General features: G+C 44.9%; 1 protein-coding gene across 2 annotated transcripts in view; it reads left to right on the top strand.

Annotated features, from left to right (window-relative positions):
• The window catches only part of plcl1 (phospholipase C like 1), a 371,203-nt gene that overhangs the window by 120,798 nt on the left and 223,770 nt on the right, over positions 1-26,635 (top strand). The window lies entirely within an intron of this gene.

Raw genomic sequence — 26,635 nt, forward strand, 5'->3', positions numbered from 1 at the left:
GTATCATTAGATGGGGTGAGGAGGAGGGGGAGGACCGAGATCTTCCCCCCGACGGGCGGGAGGAAGCGGCCTGCCTCTGCCACCAGGAAGGCCTGGCTCGAGGTGGCAGAGGAGGTCACCTGCACCACCAAAATATCGCCCACCTGCATACAGTGCAGGAGGCGCTGCAATGACCTAAGTAGGTCAGCCAAAGTGAGTACACTTACTCATTCCCCTACACTCCGTCTGCCACATCACTGCCCCCATCCCACATCTCCTTCTGCACTGCCAACACTACTCTGTCACATCACCCCTCATACCCACTCAAACCTCATCCTCATCTTACCTGCACTCACTCACCTCGCCAGTACTCATCCCGCCACTACCACTCAACCCAATCCTCATACAATCTCATGGCTCTATCTCATACTCACCCTCTCATGCATCTCTTTCATGGTCAGCCTCACTCAACCTGCCACTACCTGTGCTGCAGCCACAGGGCATGCATCACATATGTGCAGTAGGAAGCGTAAGACAAACGTGTCGTGAGCATGAAGGGGATGCACAAGGGTGTTTGAGGGTTTGTCGTGGTTTTTACTGCTATTTAATTTGTGACCAACTCACATCACATATTATATTGGCACCACTACTGCCACATCTTTGCGAATCTTGTCTGGTTTGTGCCCTTTCCTGAGGATCACAATGAAGACCCACACCTGATGCCACCCATTGTGTCACTGCAGAGTGGGTGTAGGTGTATTTGCAGGGCTCTTTTGTGCAGACGACTGAGAAACGTCGGCGATGTCCCCGGTGTCACCCTGGAAGGATGCGGAGGAGAAGTTGTTGAGGGTAGTGGTGACGTTGACAGCGACAGGTAAGAAGATGGTGCTCGGGCCAGCCGGGAGAACCTCGGCATGAAGGAGGCTGCAGATGTCCACGACTACATGTCGAGTGACTCTGAGCCTCCGTGTGCACTGCTGCTCAGAGAGGTCCAGGAAGCTGAGCCTCGGTCAGTGGACCCTGTGGCGAGGATAGTGCCCCCTGCGATGCATCTCTCTCTGCGGTTGCCCTCCCTCCTGCTGTGCAGGTGGATGTGTCACAGCACTGTGTTGTGGAGCTCCACGTGTCAGAGGTGGACGGCTTGGCCGGCGAGGCTGGTGATGCTGTTCGCCCTCCGAGGGGGTCATGACTGCAGCTACAGCGGTCCCCATCCAGAAGATGTACATCTGAGGGGGTCCGCAAGGTAGGTACATGTCTCTGGACCCCTGGGTAAGTGTGCAAGTTGGTGCATTTGATTGTCAGGAGGAGGGTGGTGGAGGCCAAACTTTGTCCCAAGTGACAGAGTGGCCTCCTGCAATGAGTGAGGGTCTCCCCCACCCCCCACCTGTCAAATGGACCTTTGCAGCTGCCACAGGCTGATAGCTGCAACACGTCCATTTCAACTGGGAGTGTTTCCCCCAGTACGGGAAACAGTCCCAGATGTTTCTAAAATCCCACCCCTCCAGACATATTCCCTTAATCAGGTCTGTTAATGACCTGAAATAGCAATGTAAATAGTCTTAAGTGGCACCCCGCTGGCTTTAATTGCCTGTGGGAGTCCCACATGCGGGGGCTGTGTGCGCACGTCAGCGCGTCTGTGGGGAACCCGGAAGTGGGCGGGTTGGAGCCGGGCTCCTGACCCGCTCCGGGATTCCCCGATTTTCAGAGCCCTTCCGCCAGGAACGCACCCAATAGCGGGTGCTAAAATGGAGGCCATAGAGTACAAAAGTGTGTGTGTGTGTGTGTATGTGTGTGTGTATCTATATATATATATATATATATATATAGATACACACACGCATATATATTTTGGAGATGTGTAAAGTTATTGGACTAAACCTTATTTATAGGCAGACTATGATACTGTCTGTATAAGCGTTAACAGGTGTAGGTGAAGAGTCATCCTTGAAGGATTTCTGCTTGAGAATTCTGCGAAGTGACTGCAGCAATGAAAATCTACAGAAATAACTCAATGTAGAGGGACAAGCACAATTAAAATGAACCGACTTAACAATGCAGCAAAGATAATTCTGTGCTGATGTCAGACCCACCGCACCTGGGCTTGCTTTGCTATTAGTATTTTAAAATAAGTCTTTCAGCAGATGGCTCAAAACTAGCGTAAACCTGGGAGCAAAGGGCCGACTCAGTCTCTCAAATATGAAATTATATGCAGAGGGTTAGGATGAAATATTGAAAGAGATTTGTTTCTTATTTTTGTGATTCAGCTGCTAATGAAATATGAACCGCCAATTAAAAGCCAAACATTGCTGCCAAATTCACCCTATTTCAGCGTAAATTGCTAGTATAATGGTACCAATTCTTCTGGAGGTGTTACCGCATATAAGGAGCTAGGGGCATCAACGTAATTCAAAGATATAAAGTGGTAAGGGAAGTGCCAATGTTATCTGCAACTTATCAGCCCAAGCCTGAATGCTGTCCCGGTCCTGATGTTGGCTGGCATGGGCTGCTTCATTATCGGAGGGGTTGTGAATGGAACTGAACACTGTAGAGTGTAAACTAATGTCCTTTAGGGAAGGAAACCTGCTGTCCTTACCCGGTCTGGCCTATATGTGACTCCAGACCCACAGCAATATGGTTGATTCTTAACCCCTCAGAAATGGCCTAGCAAGCCACACAGTTGTACAATCCCGCTACAAAAAGTCATAATAAGAATAAAACCGGACGGACCACCCGGCATCGGGCCGCTAGGCACCAGATACGACAAAGCCAAAGGCAAACCAAGTCCAGTCGACCCTGCAAAGTCCTGCTCACTAACATCTGGGGACATGTGCCAAAATTGGGAGAGCTGTCCTGCAGACTAATCAAGCATACTCACAGAATCATACCTTTCAGCCAATGTCCCAGTCTCCTCCATCACCATCCCTGGGTATATCCTGTCCCAATGGCAGAACAGACCCACCAGAGGTGGCGGCACAGTGGTGTACCGTCAGAAGGTAGTGGGCATGGGAGTCCTCAACATTGACTCTCGACCCCATGAAATCTCATGGCATCAGGTCAGACATGGGCAAGGAAACCTCCTGCTGATTACCACCTACCGCCCTCCCTCAGCTGATGAATCAGTACTTCTCCATGTTGAGCACCACTTGGAGGAAGCACTGAGGGTAGCTGGGGCACAGGATGTATTCTTGGTGAGGGACTTCAATGTCCATTACCAAGAGTGGCTTGGTAGCACTACTACTGACCGAGCTGGCCGAGTCCTGAAGGACATTGCTGCCAGACTGGGCCTGCGGCAGGTGGTGAGAGAACCATGAGGAATAAACGTACTTGACCTCGTCATCACCAATCTACCTATCGCAGATGCATCTGTCCATGACAGTATTGGTAGGAATGACCACCGCACAGTCCTTGGGGAGACGAAGTCCCATCTTCATACTGAGGACATCATCCAATGTGTTGTGTGACACTACCACCGTGCTAAATGGGATAGATTCCGATCAGATTTAGCAGCTCAAAACTGGGCATCCATGAGGCGCTGTGGGCCATCAGCAGCAGCAGAATTGTATTCCACCACAATCCGTAACCTCATGGCCCGGCATTTCCCTCACTCTACCATTACCAACAAGCTAAGGAATCAACCCTGGTTCAATGAGGAGTGTAGAAGAGCATGCCAGGAGTAGCACCAGGCATACCTAAAAATGAGGTGCCAACCTGGTGAAGCTGCAAATCAGGACTACATGCATGCTAAACAGCGGAAGCAACATGCTATAGACAGAGCTAAGCGATTCCACAACCAATGGATCAGATCAAAGCTCTGCAGTCCTGCCACATCCAGTTGTGAACAGTGGTGGACAATTAAACAACTAATGGGAGGAGGAGGCTCTGTAAACATCCCCATCCTCAATGATGGAAGAATCTAGCACGTGAGTGCAAAAGACTAGGCTGAAGCGTTTGCAAACATCTTCAGTCTGAGTGTTGAGTAGATGATCCATCTCGGTCTCTTCCCGATATCCCCACCATCACAGAAGCCAGTCTTCAGCCAATTCGATTCACTCCACGTGATATCAAGAAACGGCTGAGTGCACTGAATACAACAAAGGCTATAGGCCCTGACAACATCCCGGCTGTAGTGCTGAAGGCTTGTGCTCCAGAACTAGCCGCGACTCTAGCCAAGCTGTTCCAGTACAGCTACAACACCGGCATCTACCCGACAACGGGGAAAATTGCCCAGGTATGTCCTGTCCACAAAAAGCAGGACAAATCCAATCCGGCCAATTACCGCCCCATCAGTCTACTCTCAATCATCAGCAAAGTTATGGAAGGTGTCGTCGACAGTGCTATCAAGCGGCACTTACTCACCAATAACCTGCTCATCAATACTCAGCTTGGGTTCCGCCAGGACCACTCGGCTCCAGACCTTATTTCAGCCTTGGTCCAAACATGGACAAAATAGATGAATTCCAGAGATGAGGTGAGAGTGACTGCCCTTGACATCGAGGCAGCATTTGACCAAGTGTGGCAGCAAGGAGCCCTAGTAAAATTGAAGTCAATGGGAATCGGGAGAAAACTCTTCAGTGGCTGGAGTCATACCAAGCACAAGGGAAGATGGCAGTGATTGTTGGAGGCCAATCATCTTAGCGCCAGGACATTGCTGCAGGAGTTCCTCAGGGCAGTGTCCTAGGCCCAAACATCTTCAGCTGCTTCATCAATGACCTTCCCTCCATCATAAGGTCAGAAGTGGGGATGTTCTCCGATGATTGCAGTGTTCAGTTCCATTCATAACCCCTCAGATAATGAAGCAGTCCGTGCCCGAATGCAGCAAGACCTGGACAATATCCAGGCTTGAGCTGATAAGTAGCAAGTAACATTCGTGTCGGACAAGTGCCAGGCAATGACCATCTCCAACAAGAGAGAGTCTAACCACCTCCCCTTGACATTCAGTGGCATTACCATCGCCAAATCCCCCACCATCAACATCCTGGGGGTCACCATTGACCAGAAACTAAACTGGACCAGCCACATAAATACTGTGGCTACAAGAGCAGGTCAGAGGCTGGTTATTTTGCGGCGAGTGACTCACCTCCTGACTCCCCAAAGCCTTTCCACCATCTACAAGGCACAAGTCAGGAGTGTGATGGATTACTGTCCACTTGCCTGGATGAGTGCAGCTCCAACAACAATCAAGAAGCTTGACACCATCCAGGACAAAGCAGCCCGCTTGATTGGCACCCCATCCACCACCTTAAATATTCACTCCCTTCACCATCGGCGCACTGTGGCTGCAGTGTTTACCATCTACAAGATGCACTGCAGCAACTCACCAAGGCTTCTTCGACAGCACCTCCCAAACCCGCGACCTCGACCACCTAGAAGGACAAGGGCAGCAGATACATGGGAACACCACCTGCACGTTGCCCTCCAAGTCACACACTATCCTGACTTGGAAATATATCTCCATTCCTTCATCGTCCTGGAACTCCCTACCAAACAGCACTGTGGAAGAACCTTCACTACACAGACTGCAGCTCACTACCACCTTCTCAAGGGCAATTAAGGATGGGTAATAAATGCTGCCCTTGCCAGCGACGCCCACATCCCATGAATGAATCAAGAAAATACAGCCCCACTCCTTGCCTTATGATGGAGGGAAGTCATTGAAGCAGATGAAGATGGTTGGATGTTGCCTTGAGAAACTTCTCCAGTCATATTATGAGGCTGCAGTGATTGGTCTCTGACAACCATAACCATCTTCCTTTGTGCTGAGTATGCGTCCAGCCCCTGGAGTATTTTCTCATTGAGTGCCATTGACTTCAGTATTGCCAGGGTTCATTGGTACCATGCTTGCTTCAATGCTGCCTTGATGTTGAGAGCAGCTACTCTTGTCTCTTTTCTGATATTAATAAGAACATAAGAAATAGGAACAGGAGTAGGCCAATCGGCCCTTCGAGCCTGCTCCACCATTTAATAAGATCATGGCTGATCTGATCCTAACCTCAAATCTATTCAAGGGACCAAGGCTGTGACTAGGTCTACTGCTCAGTGGCTCTGATGAAACCTGAACAATCTTCATCGTGAGATGTTGAACTTAGTGGAAGGTATATGACCCTAGCGTGCAAAGCAAACATTTACGGTAATGATGATGTGTGAAATACATCACTGGGGACTGACTGCCTAAATGGACAGGAAACTAAGTGCTCAGTGAAAGAATGTATCAAGAATCAGTTGGTGAAATGAAGATGTAATTGCACCTGCTTCTACAATTTTTTATAGCTTTAATAGTTGAAGATGAACCCTAGAAACTAACAGCCTCCAGGATAAAGGTTTATGCAACAGCAGATATCGACCTAAAAACTGCTGTTCATGTGCTTTTGGGGGTTAACTGTGGGTTACTAAAAGTGTTTGGAAGAATTTACTCCTGATGGTTTACTCAAGATTTTGCTCTTTTCAATTTGTAGGCTAAGATATGTACTACAAACTCCCAGTAACCAATTCAAATGGAGAAACATTTATTCTCTCAATCAGTTCGGATCTGCAACATGGAAGTAGTAAAGCACCTGAAATAACACTGGGAAAGCACAGCCAGATGTTTGCCCAGCAAAGCTGATGTAGAATTGGAGATAATAGAGTGCAGAAAAACAGTTTTACAGAATCTACAAGTCCTACTGTAAGAAATCAGTGAGAGGAGGCACACAGTTTATGGGGTTGTGGCTGTCCCTCCCCCTTCTTCCAATGTGCTTGGTACACCAGGCATGAGAGAATGTAGTAAGAGCAGTCAACACCCACAGTCCTGGAAATGAATCACTCTTGGGGTTAGCTAGTTGCATACTTTGGCAGTAGCTTTGAAAATGTGTATATAATGCAGGCAGATTGCACGTGCTGCAGGAAATTAATACCTGCAGTCTCTCCTGTGGCGAAATGGGCCCCTTCATTATCATGTCATATTTAACAGGACCCCACAATGCATCCTCTGTTGGATTTGAGACTTCTCCATCACCATACCTGGGTATGTCCTGCCCCACCAGCAGGAGGTTGGTGGGGGGGATGGGGGGAGGGCGTGGTTTAGTGGTATACGGTTGAGTGGGCACAGCCCAAGAAGTCTTCAAAATCGACTGAATTTCATAGTTTTCTTGGCCTTGGTTGACCTGAAGCCATCAGCTGCCCGCCTCTCCAACTCATGAATCAGTACTCCTCCATGTTGAGAACCACTTGGAGGAAACACTGAGGGAAGCAAGGTCACAAAATGTACTCGTAGTGGGTCACAATATCCACCACCAAGAATGGCTTGGTAGTACCAACACTGACTGAGCCCTGAAGGCCATGACCATTTCCACCAGAAATCACCAAGCCACCTCCCCCAACCTTTAGCAGTACTATCATTTCTGAGTTCCCCACCATCAACATTCTTGGGATCACCTTTGACCAGAAGTTTAAATGGATCAGCCACATCAACACTAGCTACAAGAGCAGGGTAGAGATTGAATATTCTGTGGCTTAGCTCCTGACTTCTTAAAGTCTCTCCATTATCTACAAGGCTCAATTCGAGAGTGTGAGGGAATACTCACCAGGCACCTGGACGGGTGCAGCCATAACAATACTCAAGATACTTGATGCAGAACAGTCCACTTGATCAGAGTCACACCATTGAACTTAGTATCCACCCGCTGCACCACTGGTGCACTCTATCTGCAGTATATGCAATCGACTTCAAAAGCACCTCCCAGCCGACCATTGTTACTGAGAAGGACTAGAGCAGCATTACATGGGCATACCATCACCTGCAAGTTTCCCTCCAAATCACACCATCCTGACTTGGACATATAAAATTTTCTCCTGGAAATTCCTAACCATCCATCACCTTTGTGTGAGCACCATCACTACAAGTTCAAGGAGAAGGCACACCACCACCTTCTCAGGACAACTAGGGCAATTAATATAGCCCTGCCAGCATCACTCACACATTTAAAAAAAATATTTGAATGGAATATTTCTGAAACTCATCATATTGGCTGCCAGAAAACTTACAATTTTTTAATATTTCCTTTGTGTGGACTTTTGTATAATCAGCAGGGTTAATTTGAAGTTCTTATTGTGTCTTTGTCCAGTTAGCAAAACTCTTGTGATTAAATATCTCCAAAAGAGATTGATTTCACTTTCAAATCATCCTTGATGTAATAATGATGCAAATAAATGGCATCTTCCTTCTGAAGTGAAATGAGGTTCCAGTAAGGTTTTTTAATAGCAGCCTTGGTATACAACTTTATCTGAGTGTCATATTTTTCATAAAATTATTTCAATGCTTTTCTAGTCAAGTCTGATTAACCATAGGTATCCTTGCTGTTTATTAATGATAGAAGCTGAGCACTCCTGCAAGTGGGTAACTGATTTCCACAAATTTTCCATATTTAGTGAATTGCAGTGCAAAAGATCATTTGGAAAAATAATGGTTACCTAATGAATTCTCTGAGAAAATTCTCAATGTTAAATGTTTAATAAGCTATCATTAGCTATGCATAGCTCTATAACTGTACAATGGTAGTAGAGGGGGGACAAAATAAAAGGAAACATTATTAGGTGAAATCCAGCCGATTTGTATTTGAATATTTTCTTTATTTTTCACTGCTCCAATTTTCCCTTTGGTATTCTTTCCTTACCTCTCTTGTCCTGAAGGTGACTCATGCTGAGTTATGGTTTCATTGATGCCAATCCCTTGTCAGGCTGATTGATATTGGTGATGTTATGAGCCTGACTTCGCAATTTTTTCCTGTCCAAGCCTGGGGTTGCTAAAGACAATTTTAGCTCCTCACACTTGCTGCTAGCATGTCTAAGATCGGATAACTTGGTACAGACCAGGGATCAAAGCTGAGGAAAGAGATTACGAAGCAGGACTTCAAAGGTAATAATCTCCAGATTACTCCCGGTGCCAAGTGCTAGCGAATATAGTAGTAGGAGGATAGAGCAGATGAATGCATGGCTGGAGAGATGGTGCAGGAGGGAGGGCTTTAGATTCCTGAGGCACTGGGACCAGTTCTGGGGAAGGTGGGACCTGTACAGGCCAGATCGGTTGCACCTCAACAGAGCTGGGACCAGTGTCCTCTCGGGGAGGAGTGGGGGGGGGGGCCCGAGGTTTAAACTAATTTGGCAGGGGGTTGAGCACCAGGATGTAGCATTGGAAAGGAGAAACAAGGGACACAAAGGATCAGGAGAGAAAGATAGCACTAGAGTAAGTAATAGTACAGCATTAGGTGGGATCAGACTAGGAGAGAGTACGAGAAAGTCTAAGATTTGCAGTGCATGTGTGTAAATGCACGAAGCGTGGTAAACAAGGTTGGTGAGCTGCAGGTGCAAATAGCCACATGGGAATACGATAACGGAGACCTGGCTCAAAAAAGGGCAGGATTGTACACTAAATATTCCTGGATACAGGGTGTTCAGGAAAGATAGGGAAGGAAAGAAAGGAGGGGGAGTGGCAGTATTGATTAAGGAGAATATTGCAGTACTGGCGAGAGAGGATGTCCTGGAGGGGTCAAGGACAGAATCTGTTAGGTTAGAGTTAAGAAATAAAGGAGGTTCCATTACACTACTGGGTGTATTCTATAGGCCACCAACTAGTGGGAACAATATAGAGGAGCAAATTTACAGGGAAATTACAGAGAGGTGCAAAAGCCATAGAGTAGTGATAACTGCGGACTTCAATTATCCTAATATAGACTGGGATAACAATAATATAAGGGGCAAAGAGGGGGAAGAATTTTTGAAATGTGTTCAGGATAACTTTCTTGACCAGTACGTTTCCAGCCCAATGAGGAAGGAGGCATTGCTGGACTTGGTTCGAGAGAATGAGGCGGACCAAGTGGAACAAATGTCAGTGGGGGAGCATTTAGGGAGCAGTGATCATAGTATCATAAAGTTCAGAATGGCTATTGAAAAGGACACGGACCACTCTAAATCAAAAATACTCAATTGGAGGAGGGCCAATTTCAGTGGGATGAGAACAGATCTGGCCCGGGTAAATTGGAATCAAAGATTGGCAGGCAAAACTGTAATTGAACAATGGGCGGCCTTTAAAGTGGAGATGGGTCGGGTACAGTCTAGGCACATTCCCACAAGGCAGAAAGGTAGGGCAGCTAAAGCCAGCATTCCCTGGATGACAAAAGAGATAGTGAGTAAGATGAAATGGGGAAAAGGAGCGTATGACAGATGTCAGGTTGATAACACAAGTGAGAACCAGGCAGAATATAGAAAGTTCAGAGGGACAGTGGAAAAGGAAATAAGAGGGGCAAAGAGAGAGAGTATGAGAATAGACAGGCGGCCAACACAAAAGAGAATTCAAAAGTCTTCTACAGGCATGTAAACAGTAAACAGATAGTAGCAGGAGGGGTGGGGCCGATTAGGGACCATAAAGGAGATCTACTCGTGGAGGCAGAGGGGATGGCTGAGGTACTAAATGAGTACTTTGCATCGGCCTTTACCAAGGAAGAAGATGCTGCCAGAGTCTCAGTAAAGAAGATATAGTTGAGACTGGATGGGCTAAAAATTGATAAAGAAGAGCTCCTAGAAAGGCTAGCTGTACTTAAAGTAGGTAAGTCACCTGATGGGATGCATCCTCAGTTGCTGAGGGAAGTAAGGATGGAAATTGTGGAGGTACTGGCCATAATCTTCCAAACATCCGTAGATATGGGGGTGGTGCCAGAGGACTGGAGAATTGCAAAAGTTATACCCTTGTTCAAAAAAGTGTGTAAGGATAAATCCAGCAACTATAGGCCAGTCAGTTTAACCTTAGCAGCGGGGAAACGTTGAGAAATGATAATCTGGGACAGAATTAACAGTCACTTGGACCAGTGTGGATTGATTAGGGAAAGCCAGCACGGACTTGTTAAAGGCAAATCGTGTTTAACTGACATGATAGAATTTTTTGATGAGGTAACAGAGAGGGTAGATGAGGGCAGTGCAGTTGATGTGGTGTATATGGACTTTCAAAAGGTGTTTGATAATGTGCTGCATGGTAGGCTTATCATGAAGATTGCGGCCCATGTAATAAGGGGGCGGTAGCAACATGGATACAGAATTGGCTAAGTGACAGGAAACAGAGAGTTGTGGTGAATGGTTGTTTTTTGGACTGGAGGGAGGTGTACAGTGGTGTTCCCCAGGAGTCAGTGCTGGGACCGCTGCTTTTCTTGATATATCTTAATGACTTGGACTTGGTTGTCAGGACACAATTTCAAAATTTGCAGATGACACAAAATTTGGAAGGGTAGTAAACAGTGAGGAGGATAATGATAGACTTCACAAGGATATAGAAAGGCTTGTGGCTTGGGTGGACACATGGCAGATGAAATTTAACACAGAAAAATGCGAAGTGATACATTTTGGCAGGAAGAATGACGAGAGGCAATATAAACTAGAGGGCACAACTCCTAAAAGGGGCACAGGAACAGAGAGATCCGGGGGTATATGTGCACAAATCGCTGAAGCTGGCAGGGCAGTTTGAGAAAGCAGTTTAAAAAAGCATACGGGATCCTGGGCTTTATAAATAGAGGCATAGAGTACAAAAGTATGGAAGTCATGATGAACTTTTATAGAACACTGGTTTGGCCACAACTGGAGTATTGTGTCCAGTTCTGGGCACCGCACTTTAGGAAAGATGTGAAGGCCTTATAGAGGGTGCAGAAGTGATTTACTAAAATGATTCCTGGGAATCAGGGGGAAAACTCTCCAGTGGCTGGAGTCATACCCAGCACAAAGGAAGATGGTAGTGGTTGTTGGAGGCCAACCATCTCAGCCCCAGGGCATTGCTGCAGGAGTTCCTCAGGGCAGTGGCCTAGGCCCAACCATCTTCAGCTGCTTCATCAATGACCTTCCCTCCGTCTTCAGGTCAAAAGTGGGGATGTTCACTGATGATTGCACAGCATTCAGTTCCATTCGCAATCCCTCAGATAATGAAGCAGCCTGTGCCTGTATGCAGCAAGGCCTGGACAACATCCAGCCTTGGGCTGATAAATGGCAAGTGGCTACAAGAGCAGGTCAGAGGCTGGGTATTCTGTGGCGAGTGACTCACCTCCTGACTCCCCAAAACCTTTCCACCATCTACAAGGCACAAGTCAGGAGTCAAGCAGTCCGAGCCTGCATGCAGCAAGACCTGGACAACATCCAGGCTTGGGCTCATAAGTGGCAAGTAACATTCGCCCCAGATAAGTGCCAGGCAATGACCATCTCCAACAAGAGAGAGTCTAACCACCTCCCCTTGACATTCAACAGCATTACCATCGCCGAATCCCCCACCATCTACATCCTGGGGGTCACCATTGACCAGAAACTTAACTGGACCAGCCATATAAATACTGTGGCTACGAGAGCAGGTCAGAGGCTGGGTATTTTGCGGCGAGTGACTCACCTCCTGACTCCCCAAAGCCTTTCCACCATCTACAAGGCACAAGTCAGGAGTGTGATGGAATACTCTCCACTTGCTTGGATGGATGCAGCTCCAACAACACTCAAGAAGCTCAACACCATCCAGGACAAAGCAGCCCGCTTGATTGCTACCTCATCCACCACCCTAAACATTCACTCCCTTCACCACCGGCGCACTGTGGCTGCAGTGTGTACCATCCACAGGATGCACTGCAGCAACCCGCCAAGGCTTCTTCGTCAGCTCCTCCCAAACCCGCAACCTCTACCACCTAGAAGGACAAGAGCAGCAGGCACTTGGGAACAACACCACCTGCACGTTCCCCTCCAAGTCACACACCATCCCGACTTGGAAATATATCGCCGTTCCTTCATCGTCGCTGGGTCAAAATCCTGGATCTCCCTTCCTAACAGCACTGTGGGAGAACCGTCACCACACGGACTGCAGCGGTTCAAGAAGGCGGCTCACCACCACCTTCTCAAGGGCAATTAGGGATGTGCAATAAATGCTGGCCTCGCCAGCGACGCCCACATCCCATGAACGAATAAAAAAAAAGTTACATGGATAGACTGGAGAAGCTGGGGTTGTTCTCCTTGGAACAGAGACGGTTGCGAGGATATTTGATACAGGTATTCAGTATCATGAAGGGTGTAGTCAGAGCAGATAGAGGGAAACTGTCCCCATTGGCAGAAGGGCCAAGAACCAGAAGACATAGATTTAAGGTGATTGGCAAAAGAACCAAAGGTAAAATGATGAAAAACCTTTTTACACAGTGAGTGGGTAGGATCTGGAATGCACTGCCCAGGGGGGTGGTGAAGGCAGATTCGATCGTGGCCTTCAAAATGGAACTGGATAAGTACTTGAAAGGAAAAAAATTGCAGGGCTATGGGAATAGGACAGGGGAGTTGGACTAGTTGGGTTGCTGTTGCATAGAGCTGGTGCAGACTCGATGTGCTGTAACCATTCTATGATTCTAAGATCTTGTTGATCTGTAGATTTTACTATCACACCACATAATGTATCCACTGACCTGGATCTATTTTTGTCTGATTACACATGGGGAAATTTTTCTGTTAAAGGCGCTATATGAATGCAATTACTGTTGTTTGAATAGTAGGGGTGGGAAGAGGAAGACCAGGGCTGCCTATGATTGTGCACACCTATGGATGGGCTGTTAGGATAAAATGCCATAACATGGCAGTGAGGTATTCCATTTGAGTGGGAAGAACAAAACTGTCAGGGCTTGCCATCTCTACTTGAACTTCAACCAATGAAGGTGGGAGTTGGGGGTGAGGGGGGAGAGGGCTCAGACAGAAACAAAAATAAAAATAGCCTAAAGACTAAAAAATATGCGAGGGAAGTCCAGGTTATCAGTAGTGTTAAAGGTAATATTAATACTTCAGTTTCAGAAAAAATAGAGGAAGTAATAAAATAACTGAGCAAAATAGAACAGAAGTGATTTAAAAAAAACAAGGAATGTAATAAGTTAAAACATCATCAGGGCCTAAAGGCAGGACAGGGTCTGTTGCCAAATTAAAAGCTCTATATTCTAATGCAAGTAGCATGAGAAAATAAAACAAATGAATTAGAAGTAAAAATTCAGCTAAAAGGGAATGGCATCGTGGCCAATACTGAGACCTGGCTACAAGCTGGACATGATTGGGAGATAAACATTCCAGGTTATAAGGTCTTTAGAAAGTACAGGGAAATTGGAAAAGGAGGAGTGGTAATATTGATAAGGGACACTATTACAGCATTAGAAAGAGGGGATATTAGTAAAGATGTGCAGGCAGTAGAAACGTTATGGTAGAATTGAGGAATAGAAAAGAATGCAAGACTTTGGTGGGAGTTGTTTATCGACCTCCAGATAGCAGTGATAAAGTAGCAGGCTACATAAACGCCAAGATCAGAGAAGCTTGTTGCAAAAACGGAGTAGTTATAATGGGAGACTTTAATTTTCAGAGACTGGGAGAAGCAGAACAGCTTGAGTCCCAAAGGCAGCGAATTCATGACTGTACTCGGGATAGTTTACTGGAACAATATGTTCTTGAACCAACAAGAGAACAGGCCATCTTAGATTTAATAATGAATAATGAGCCTGAATTAGTCAATAATCTAACGGTAAGGGAACACTTAGCTAACAGTGACCATAATATGATAGAATTCGATATTAGGTTTGAGGGGGGAGAAGGGTGAATCACGAACCAAGGTTTTAAATTGAGGTAAGGCTGACTTTGGAGGGATGAGGCAGAAATGAACCACAATAGACTGGGCAGAACAACTAACTGATAAAACTATGGATAAACAGTGGGAGATGTTCAAAAAAGTATTTGGTAGAATACAAGACCTTTACGTATCCCTATAGGGCAACAGCTCAGCAAAGGGATACAAAGAAAGTGGTAAGAGAAGCTTAAAGGGAATACGAGAAAAAGCTTGCGACAGCGATCAAGGACAACACTAAAGGTATTTCCCAATATATTAAGAGAGAGGGCTGCTAAGAATAATGTGGGCTCCTTAATTACAGATGCAGGAGATAATTATAATTGGAAATCAGGAAATGGCAGACTTACTAAAAAGCTACTTTGTATCGGTCTTCACAGTCGAGGATGAGGATAAAATACCAGAGATACAAGGAAAACTAAAAATAAATTAAGTGGAGGAACTAACTAGGTTCAATATAAGTAAAAACATGGTGATGGAGAAACCAATGTTTTTCAAGATAGACAAATCTCCAGGACCTGATGTTTCCACTCCAGGGTGTTAAAAGAAATAGTTGAGGAAATTGTTGATCTTCCAAAACACACTCGATTCAGGAATTGTCCCCTTGGATTGGAAAATTGCCAATGTCACTCCACTGTTGAAGAAGGGTAAGAGAGATAAACTAGGAAATTATAGGCCTATTAGCCTAATGTCAATTATTGTTATTAGAATCTGTTATTAGGGACACAATGACTGAGCAGTTGGACAAATATGAGCTGATCAGAGAGAACCAACATGGATTTGTAATGGGTAAGTCATGTCTAATGAACCTAGTTGAATTTTTTGAGGAAGTCACTAACATGGTAGATAGGAAGTGTCTATAAATGTTATTTATATGGACTTCCAGAAGGCATTCGACAAGGTTTCACATAAGGGACAAAAATGAGTGCTCATGGAATTGGAGGCAACCTATTGGCTTGGATAGGGAATTGCTTAGGAGGTAGGTGACAGAGAGTAGGGATAATGGGTATGTATTCAAATTGGCAGGATGTGACTAATGGTGTCCCCCAGGGCACTGTACCAAGACCACAGCTTTTAACTATATAAATGACTTGGATGAAGAAATAGAGAGCTGTACATCTAAATTTGCTGACGACAGACACTTAAGTTAGGTGTCACAGTAAATAGTGTAGATGGGAGCAGAAAGTTGCAAAGGGACATTGATCGATTAAGTGAATGGGCAAAACTGTGGCAGATGGAGTTCATTGTGGGAAAGTGTTAGACCATCCACTTTGGACCTAAGAAAGATAGTTTATAGTATTTTCTAAATGGCAAGAAGCTAGGAACTGTGGATGAGCAGAGAGATTTAGGGGTCCAAGTACTTAAATCACTAAAAGCTAGTTACCAAAAATAATTAAAAAGGCTAATGGAATGTTGGCCTTTATCTCAAGGAATACAAAGGGGTGGAAGTTATGTTATAGTTGTACAGAGCTCTGGTTAGACCCCACCTGGGCACTGTACCTCAGGAAGACCTTAGGAAGGATATATTGGCCTTGGAGGGGCTGAAGCGCAGATTCACCAGAATGATACCGAGGCTAAAAGGGTTAAATTATGACGACAGGTTGCATAGATTCGGCTTGTATTCCATTGACTATAGAAGATTAAGGGGTGGCCTAATTGAAGTGTTTAAGATAATTAAAGGATTTGATAGGGTAGATAGAGAGAAACTATTTCCTCTGGTGGGGAGTCTAGGACGTAACCTTAAAATTAGAGCTAGAGCGTTCAGGGATGATGTCAGAAAGCACTTCTTCACACAAAGGGTGGGGGTATCTGGAGCTCTTCCCCCCCCCCCTCCCCCACCAAAAAAGCTGTTGAGGCTAGGTCAAATGAAAATTTCAAAACTGAGATTGATAGATTTTTGTTAGGCAAGACTATTAAGGGTTACGGAACCAAGGTGGGTAGATGGAGTTAAGTTACAGATCAGCCATGATCTAATTGAATGGCAGAACAGGCTCGAGGGGCTGAATGGCCCACTCCTGTACCTGTATTCCTAACCAAACTTCCGAGAGCAGCATGCAGACCCCAGATTGTTCTAACTTCACAAATGAAGGAAATTAATTATGGTGGAAAAATATAAAAGTGTGAGGTCATCCACTTTGGACCTAAGAAAGATAGATCAGAGTATTTTCTAAATGGTGAGAAGCTAAGAACTGTGGAGAAGCAGAGAGATTTAGGGGTCCATGAACAGAATTCACAAAAAACTAGTGGATAGGTACAAAAAATAATTAAAATGGCTAATGGAATGCTGGACTTTATTTCAAGGGTGGAAGTGATGCTACAGTTGTATAAAGTTCTGGTTAGACCACATCTGGAGTATTACGTTCAGTTCTGGGCACCGCACCTCAAAAAGGATATACTGGTTTTGGAGGGGGTGAAGCACAGATTCACCAGAATGATACTGAGGCTAAAAGGGTTAAATTATGAGGACAGATTGTAGAGATGAGGCTTGTATTCCCTCGAATATAAAAGATTAAGGGGTGATCTAATTGAGTTAATTAAAATGATAAAAGGATTCGATAGGATAAATAGTGAGAAACAATTTCCTCTGGTGGGGGAGTCCAGAACAAGGGGTCATAACCTTAAAATTAGAGCTAGGCCGTTTAGGGGTGATGTTAGGAAGCACTCCTTCACACAAAGGGTAGTGGAAATCTGGAACTCTCTTCCCCCAAAAAGCTATTGAGGCTAGGTCAATTGGAAGTTTCAAAACTGAGATTGATAGATTTTTGTTCGGCAAGGGTATGAAGGGATTCTGGAAGCAAGGTGGATCAATGGAGTTGATACAGATCAGCCGTGATCTATTTGAATGGCAGAACAAGCTCGAGGGGCTGAATGGCCTATTCCTATGTTCCTAAATTAATTAGGGACCTTTACAATCATTTTTACCAATTTTCACCGATAAAATCTGGGATTTTTTGGGTAGTGAATTGGTAAAAACTGATTTCCTCCTGAATTTGAGGAACAAACCCTGAGATTTCCTCTTGTTATCTTACCGAAAATCAGGTGCTGAGATGCACCTACATCACATCCTTAATGTCAGAATGTGTGTTGAAGAGCCTCGACAATGACTACAGCTATGCTATGAACAATATGGATACACTGCATGTAATTATTGTAATGCATATTCATAGCACTGCAAAATTAAACCTTGCCTTCAACTAGTTAATATTTCAGTCACACTTCAAATGTATTTGTGCTTCACAATACAATGATGATGTGCTACTTTAAACATACATTTTAGTAGTCATAATTTTGTAATACACAGTCCATTCACAAACATTATTAATGTATTTTACTGCTAAAATAGTTCCTCATTATTTTGTGATCTAGGAAACTTTATAACTTTTGGAGCTGCCATAGAGGCCCATAAAAGTGTTTGTGAATTGTGTAAATAATGTGGGTTGTCATTGAGCTTAACTGTTGCTTGTTCATCTCTTGCTTGCTTTCTTGAGATGATGTGATAATAATCAAAATAAAAACTGATTTTTATTGATTTTCTGTGCATTTACCCTGTTTTTTGAGGTTCTGATTTTTCCCGCTGGTTTTGATGCTAAAGATAAAACCAAAAACACACAAAAGAAACTTTTGGTTTTTAAATCGCCAATAAAAACTGACTTTATAAGTTCTTAAAAATAATACATTGCCCAACCCAGAAAGAAAGAAAGGTATGTTATCCATCCAATCATTCTAAGGTCTTCATTTAAATGTAATCAGGGTTACAGAAATTTCAATGGGTGCAGCTCTTAGTCTGCCCTCAAAAGCCAAACATTTTGTGAGTTCTAACCAGAGGAGCTGTAGTGAATCATTTGAAACCGAATGTAAAATAGGGCTCACTTTATAAGGGTATTATGAGAATCTTAAGAAGGAATTGATTGGATTGGGCAGAAATTCCAGAGAGCTTTATCTTCTTAGAGGTTTTACTGTGGTTGGTCACCTCCCTCAGTAATTTGATTAGGTTTGGATGGAGTAAATTGTACTTTCCTCGTTCCAGACTTACGTCTTTTAAGGTAGGTATCTACCTTACTACAAAAGAATAATTTCTTATTCCTTGTGTTTCCTCTTTCTTATTGTTTGAACACAGCTAATTTTGCAGCATAATTACCTGTTTCCAATTATGTCAAATAATGAACATAAAGATTAATTGAAATTGGTTTGAAAGTGATCTCTTTCAGCCTAGCCTGTAACTTTCACATTATATGTTAGCTGACATTTAAAAATTATCGTCGCTCGGCACATGAATTTGACTGCATGGTGGGTAAAATATTTCAGTTTGAAAATTAGCTGGAAAATGACAGGATCACAGTTCATCTGCTGCAGGTTTAGAATATTAAAAAAATTGCTTTATCTGATATGTGCAATAACGTAGTTGTGGGAATTCAAATTGAAGCTAGGTGTTGGATCTATTACATACACGGTGTGTGTAAGCTCTTAAGCAAGAATGATTTGCAGCTGGGGACACACCATGTTAAACCTGTTAAAATTTAATTCTTTCGTGAATCGAGAAACAATTTAAGAGTGTTATGGTCGCTCTAAGGATAGAGCATTGGTCTTGTAACAGAAGAGTCGTGGATTAAAATTCCAAATTGTTTCTCACTCCGCTGCCCTCCTGACTTAGAAATTGTGGATTGGTTACTAGTCACATTGCTGCAAGGGAAAAGGGGAAATGGGATGGGTGCTGACCAACAAAAACCAAATCCTGTTGTAAGCTGATCCTGACCAAAGAATAGAGCACGGAAATGTGAGACGAAAAGGAAAAGATGTGTAATCTGTTCAACAGTGACAAAAATTCTCTGAAGTTCTAACTTACAAAGATGATGAGGGATATGTCACCGAAAGATAAATGTTCTTATTTTTTGAAGGTTTGTTTCATGGTTTTACAGCAAGAATATGCGTTTGATTTGGCCGTGACTGCGCTAAAGAAAGAAAATCTTGCATTTATATAGCGCCTTTCATGACTTCAGGACATCCCAAAGTGCTTTACAGCCAATTAAGTACTTTTGAAGTGTGGTCACTGTTGTCGGAAATGCAGCAGCCAATTTGTGTCCAACAAACCGCAATGAAATAAATGACAAGTTAAAATAGTAAATGACTACCAGTGACTGTGAAGGTCACTTCTTAGTTAAAATTATAAATGACTGCTTGTGTCAGTGAAGGTCACTTCAGCCTTTAATTTTTATGCCTCAGGCTTGTTCCAGGCAGCCACAGACGATATCAGCAACATTAGTCAAGCTGCATTGCACATATATATGAGGCAGGTGACTGATACATTTTTAGCCAGAGCTGAGAACAGCATGAGAAGCCATAGTATTTTTTCCAAATTGCAAGATTCTCCCAGGCCCAGGGAGTCATTGATTATACCTATGAGTGCCCCTGCCCACAATAACTGCATGAATGAACTGCAAGGTTGGCTTATACGAAACCAGAGCTCATGACACTTCGACAGCATCTGCCAGGCACAGATACAATGAGATACGTACATCTACCAGAGGCATCATTGAACACACCATAAATTAAAGCAGAGACTTAGATGCTGGTTCAGATCAGAGGAGCACTCAATGCATCCCAGTCAAAGTCTCTCACATTATTGTAGTATGCTGTGTGCAACACAAATTCACAATATAATGAGACATTATCATGGAATGTCTAGAGGAAGAAGGCAATGAATAGCAGTAAGGAGAAGATGTGAAAAGATCAGGGAGGCTGACACCGCAACTGCTGGACAGCGTTTGCCTTAGTCTCGTATATGACATCTTTTTCGAATTACATTTGATCTGTTGCAGTAACAGTCCTCCCGACAGCATGCCCTCAACAAATATATCCACCTCCAATTGAATAATCAAAGATTGTTACCTACTAATATAGAATCCAACACCATAGCGAGGATATTCTGGCCTAGATATTAACCCCACACCCCCATCTCCCCCAACAAATGGCGGGAGAAGGTCGGGGGTGGGAGTTAAACACTCAAACGGGAAATTCGTCCTCAACCTGCCATGTATGTGCCCATTGGAGTTTTTACGGCATAGGGTTTCAAGCGTGTGGGTTTCCTGTCTTCGAGAGACAGGACACATTGAAACATAGAAAATAGGAGCAAGAATAGGCCCTTCGGGCCTGCTCCGCCATTCAAAATTATCATGGCTGATCCTCTAACTCAGTACCCCGTTCCCGCTTTTTCCCTGTATCCCTTGATCCCTTTAGCATTAACAAATATATCTATCTCCTTCTTGAATACATCTAATGACTTGGCCTCCACTGCCTTCTGTGGTAGAGAATTCCACAGGTTCACCACCCTCAGAGTGAAGAAATTTCTCCTCATCTCGGTTCTAAATGGCATACCCCATATCCTGAGACTGTGACCCCTGGTTCTGGACTCCCCATCCATCGGGAACATCCTCCCTGCATCTAGTCTGTCTAGTCCTGTTAGAATTTTATATGTTTCGATGAGATCACCTCTCATTCTTCTAAACTCTAGTGAATATAGGCCGAGTTGACCCAACCTCTCCTCATACGTCAGTCCTGCCATCCCAGGAATCAGTCAGGTAAACCTTTGTTGCACTCCCTCCTTGGCAAGGACATCCTTCCTCAGATAAGGAGACCAAAACTCCACACAATACTCCAGATGTGGTCTCACCAAGGCCCTGTATAACTGCAGTAAGACATCCCTGTTCCTGTACTCACATCCTCTTGCAATGAAGGCCAACATACCATTCGCCTTCCTAATTGCTTGCTGCACCTGAATGCTCGCTTTCAGCGACTGGTGTACAAGGACACCCAGGTCTCGTTACACGTCCCCTTTTCCCAATCTATCACCATTCAGATAAAATCTGTCTTTCTGTTTTTACAACCAAAGTGGATAACCTCACATTTATCCACGTTATACTGCATCTGCCATGTTCTTGCCCACTCACCCAACTTGTCTAAATCACATTGGAACCTCTTTGCATCCACCTAACAGCTCACATTCCACCCCAGCTTTGTGTCGTCTGCAAACTTGGAAATGTTACATTCCGTTCCCTCATCCAAATCATTGCTATATCTTGTGAATAGCTGGGGCCCAAGCACTGATCCCTGCGGTACCCCACTAGTCACTGCCTGCCACCCTGAAAAAGACCCGTTAATTCATACTCTCTGTTTCCTGTCTCTCAACCAATTCTCAATCCATGCCAGTATATTCCCCCCAATCCCATGTGCTTTAATTTTGCACACTAACCCCTTGTGTGGGACCTTATCAAAAGCCTGCTGAAAATCCAAATACACCACATCCACTTCTCTCCTTTCTATTCTAGTTACATCCTCAAAAAACTCCAGTAGATTTGTTAAGCATGATTTCCCTTTCATAAACCCATGCTGACTTTGTCCAATCCCGTTAATGCCCTCCAAGTGTTCTGTTATCACATCTTTTATAATCGACTCTAGCATTTTCCCCACTACTGATCTTAGGCTAACTGGTCTATAATTCCGTTTTTTTCTCTCCCTCCTTTTTTAAATAGTGGGGTTACATTTGCCACCCTCCAATCTGTAGGAACTGTTCCAGAGACTGTAGAATTTTGGAAGATGATGACCAATGCATCCACTATTTCCAGGTCCACTTCCTTTAGTACTCTGGGATGTAGATTATCAGGTCCTGGGGATTTGTCAGCCTTTAGCCCCATTAATTTCCCTAGCACTATTTTTGTTTAATAATACTGGTTTCCTTCAGTTCCTCCCTCTCACTAGACCCTTGGTTCCCTAACATTTCTGGGAGGTTATTTGTGTCCTCCTTTGTGAAGACAGAACGAAAGTATGTGTTTAATTGTTCTGCCATCTCTTTGTTCCCCATTATAATTTCCCCCATTTCTAACTGCAAGGGACCTACATTTGTCTTCACTAATCTTTTTCTCTTGACATATTTATAGAAGCTTTTACAGTCAGTTTTTATGCTGCCTGCTAGTTTACTCGCATACTCTATTTTCCCCCTCTTAATCAATCTCTTTGTCCTGCTTTGCTGAATTCTGAACTGCTCCCAATCCTCAGGCTTGCCGCTTTTTCAGGCAATTTTATGTGTCTCCTCTTTGGATCTAATACTATCCCAAATTTCTTTTGTAAGCCACGGTTGAGCCACCTTTCCTGTTTTATTTTTGCGCCAGACAGGAATGAATAATTGTCTTAATTCCTGCACACGTTCTTTAAATATTAGCCATTGCCTATCCACCGTCATTCCTTTTAGTAAAGTTCCCCAATCTATCCTAGCCAACTCACACCTCATACTTTCATAATTTCCTTTATTTAGATTCAGGACCCTAGTTTCGGATTCAACTGCTTCACTCTCCATCTTAATGAGGAATTCTATCATGTTATGGTCACTCTTCCCTAAGGGACCCCGCAGAACAAGATTGTTAATTAATTCTTTCTCATTGCACAATACCCAGTCTAGAATCGCCCGTTCTCTAGTTGGTTCCTCAACGTATTGGTCTAGAAATCCATCACGTACACACTCCAGGAATTCCCCCCCCCCCCGCCCCTCACAGTATTATTGCTAATTTGGTTTGACCAATCTATATGTAGATTAAAGTCACCATGATTATAGTTGTACCCTTCTTGCATGTGTCTCTAATTTCCTGTATAATGCCCTCCCCTACATCTCCACTACTGTTTGGGGGCCTATAGACAACCCCCACCAACGTTTTCTGCCCCTTGGTGTTTCTTAGCTCCACCCATACAGATTCCACATCGTGATTTTCCGAGCCAATATCCTTCCTCACTATTGCATTGATTTCCTCCTTTACTAACAACGCTACCCCACCTCCTTTCCCTTTTTGCCCGTCCTTCCTAAATATTGAATACCCCTGGATGTTCAGTTCCCATTCTTGGTCACCCTGCATACATGTCTCCGTAATCGCAACTATATCATATCTATCTGCGCTGTTAATTCATCTACCTTATTGTGAATGCTCCATGCATTAAGATACAGTGCCTTTAGACTTGTCTTTTTAAGATTGCAAGTCATCTTAGTTTTATTTTACACTTCGGCCCTATTTATTTTTTGCCCTTTTTTTCTCTGCCTTCCACTATTGCTTCTTCCCTTTCTGTCTTTTGTTTCTATCCTTGTTTCCCCCTCCTCTGTCTCCCTGCTCAGGTTCCCATCCCCCTGCCATTCTAGTTTAAACCTTCCCCAACAGCACTAGCAAACACCCCCGCGAGGACATCGGTCCCGGTCCTGCTCGGGTGTAACCCGTCCCGCTTGTACAGGTCCCACCTTCCCCAGAACCGGTCCCAATGTCCCAGGAATCTAAATTCCTCCCTCCTACACCATCCCTGCAGCCACGCATTCATCCGGACTATTCTCCTGTTCCTATACTCACTAGCATGTGGCACTGGTAGTAATCCTGAGATCACTACATTTGAGGTCCTGCTTTTTAATTTATCTCCTAACTCCTTAAATTCACCTTGCAGGACGTCATCCCTTTTTTTTTTACCTATGTCGTTGGTACCGATATGGACCACGACTACTGGCTGTTCGCCCTCTCCCTCCAGAATGCCCCGCAGCCGCTCCGTGACATCCTTGACCCTAGCACCAGGGAGGCAACATACCATCCTGGAGTCACGTTTGCGGCCGCAGAAAAGCCTATCTGTTCCCCTTACAATTGAATCCCCTATCACTATCGCCCTGCCACTCTTATTCCTCCTCTCCTGTGCAGCAGAGCCACCCGTGGTGCCCCGAACTTGGCTCTTGCTGCTTTCCCCTGAGAAGCCATCTCCCCCAACAGTATCCAAAGCGGTATATCTGTTTGAGAGGGAGATGGCCCCAGGGGACTCCTGCTCTACCTGCCTAGTCCTTTTACTCTGCCTGGCGGTCACCCATTTCCTTTCTGCCTGCGTAATCTTTACCTGCGGTGTGACCACCTCACTGAACGTGCTATCCATGATAATCTCAGCATCGCGGCTGCTCCATCGTGAATCCACCTGCAGCTCCAGCTCTGAAATGCGGTTAGTCAGTAGCTGCAGCTGGACACACTTCCTGCACACATGGTCGCCAGGGACACCGGTAGTGTCCATGACTTCCCACATAGGGCAGGAGGAGCATTTCACGGGTGCGAGCTCTGCTGCCATGACTTGCCTTAGATTAAGCTCGTTAGTTACTCCCTTAAGGAGTTTACTCCTTTCAATTACTCTTAATTTAGAGAATGTTGACTACACTAGGGACCTTGATTCACTAAAAAACGCTACTTGCTATAAGACCTGCAGACCTTCCCTTTCTATTTACTTTAGTTACTGCACTGTAGAATAGTAGAAATACTCATCTGAACCTACTTACCATTCAGCTGCCTCCCCTGCGCCGCGTCCCTTTTTCACTGGTGACGTCACCTCTGGAACTCCGCCACTGGTCTCAGTTTATCCGCCTCGGATCTCCCTTAGCTCAGCTCTCCCGCTCTCGGGGCCCTCCTTTATCCGCCTCCGATCTCCCTTAGCTCAGCTCTCCCGCTCTCGGGGCCCTCCTTTATCCGCCTCCGATCTCGCTAAGCTCAGCTCTCCCGCTCTCAGGACACTTCATGACCATATTTAAATCAGGCTCTTACAGTGCAATTGGGAGCCTGATTTTAATTGAACTGCTGCCAGCCGGGTTTCCCAGGGCTCGGGAAACCTGGCAGCGAAAGGGAGGCTGGAGCTGCCAAGCTAAGTGCTTTTTATGGCACTCCTTGTGGGTCAGGAGGTGCAGGTGTGCTCCCCCCGGCCCCTCAAGGAAGCCTTCAGCCTCCATTCTGCCTCTCTCTAGCCCCAACCCCCGATCTGCAGCTGCCTCCCTCCCGATTGCTGCTTACTTCTCCCCCCCGTCCCCGTCCCCCCCCAAACCCCCGATTTCCGATTTGCAGCCTGCTCCACAATTGCCGGGGACTGTCCCCAAGTGTCTTCTGCCGCTGGTTTTCCCGCCCAGCAGCTGGCCAGCCTGTCAATTTAGCTGGCTGTCGGGCGGCAAACGGGAAAAAAAAATTATAATGAAGTCCTGCGGTTAAGTTCGGCAGGACTCTGCGACCCTGGCCTCGACAGGTTTCCTATGCTCTCTCCCTGCACCCTCTCCACTTCCCTGTAAATATTGGGGGTCTCTCTCAGGACACAGTACAACTTTCGTGCAACCGAGTTTACTTTCCAACATGTGAATTGTGTGCATTACTGCTGTTGCCACCCTCGTGCTTTTCCCTGTTGACAGTTTGTGACTGATCTGTTGCAGAACCTAATCTTGTGCTTCTTTGATGTGGGCCCCCAGGAGCAGGAATACAAGAGGCAGCAAACAGCTGTGTTTCTATGCAGGCTCTTAGACTTGATCTCTGTGGGCTGTGACATGTGATGACCTTGCTGCAGGCTGAGGATCGACTCCTCCACACTAACTGTCATCTGATTGGGTGACTAGAATAAGAAAGAAAAGCAGAAGTTTAGTGGCATAGTTACTATCTTGTGTGGCCTCCCTGTCCTTGATCCTTGTGGCTGCAACTGCAAAGGGTTAGGGGTGCACTTACAGATTAGCCTCTCTCTCGGCCTCTGTCTCTGTTTCTGGCTGTCACTCTCTCTCTTCTCTCTTTTTTAAAACTGTAGTGCTCTGGACAGACCACATTGTGACTGTTGTGTCCAGTCCAAAGTTGTGACCACTTTGGATCTAAAAAGGATAGATCAGAGTACTTTCTAAATGGTGAAAAGCTTGAAACAGTGGAGGTCCAAAGAGACTGTAGGGCCCATGTACAGAGATCATTAACATGTCATGGACAGGTACAGAAAATAATCAAAAAGGCTAATGGAATGCTGGCCTTTATATCTAGAGGACTAGAATACAAGGAGGTGGAAGGTATGTTACAGCTTTACAAAGCCCTGGTTGGACCACATCTGGAGTACTGTGTTCAATTTTGGGCACCGCACCTTAGGGAGGATATATTGGCCATGGAGGGAGTGCAGCGTAGATTTACTAGAATAATTCCTGGACTCCGAGGGTTAAATTACAAGAAAAGATTCCCAAACCAGGGTTGTATT

This window comes from Heptranchias perlo, chromosome 7, assembly GCF_035084215.1.
Source record: "Heptranchias perlo isolate sHepPer1 chromosome 7, sHepPer1.hap1, whole genome shotgun sequence".
Classification (NCBI taxonomy): domain Eukaryota; kingdom Metazoa; phylum Chordata; class Chondrichthyes; order Hexanchiformes; family Hexanchidae; genus Heptranchias; species Heptranchias perlo.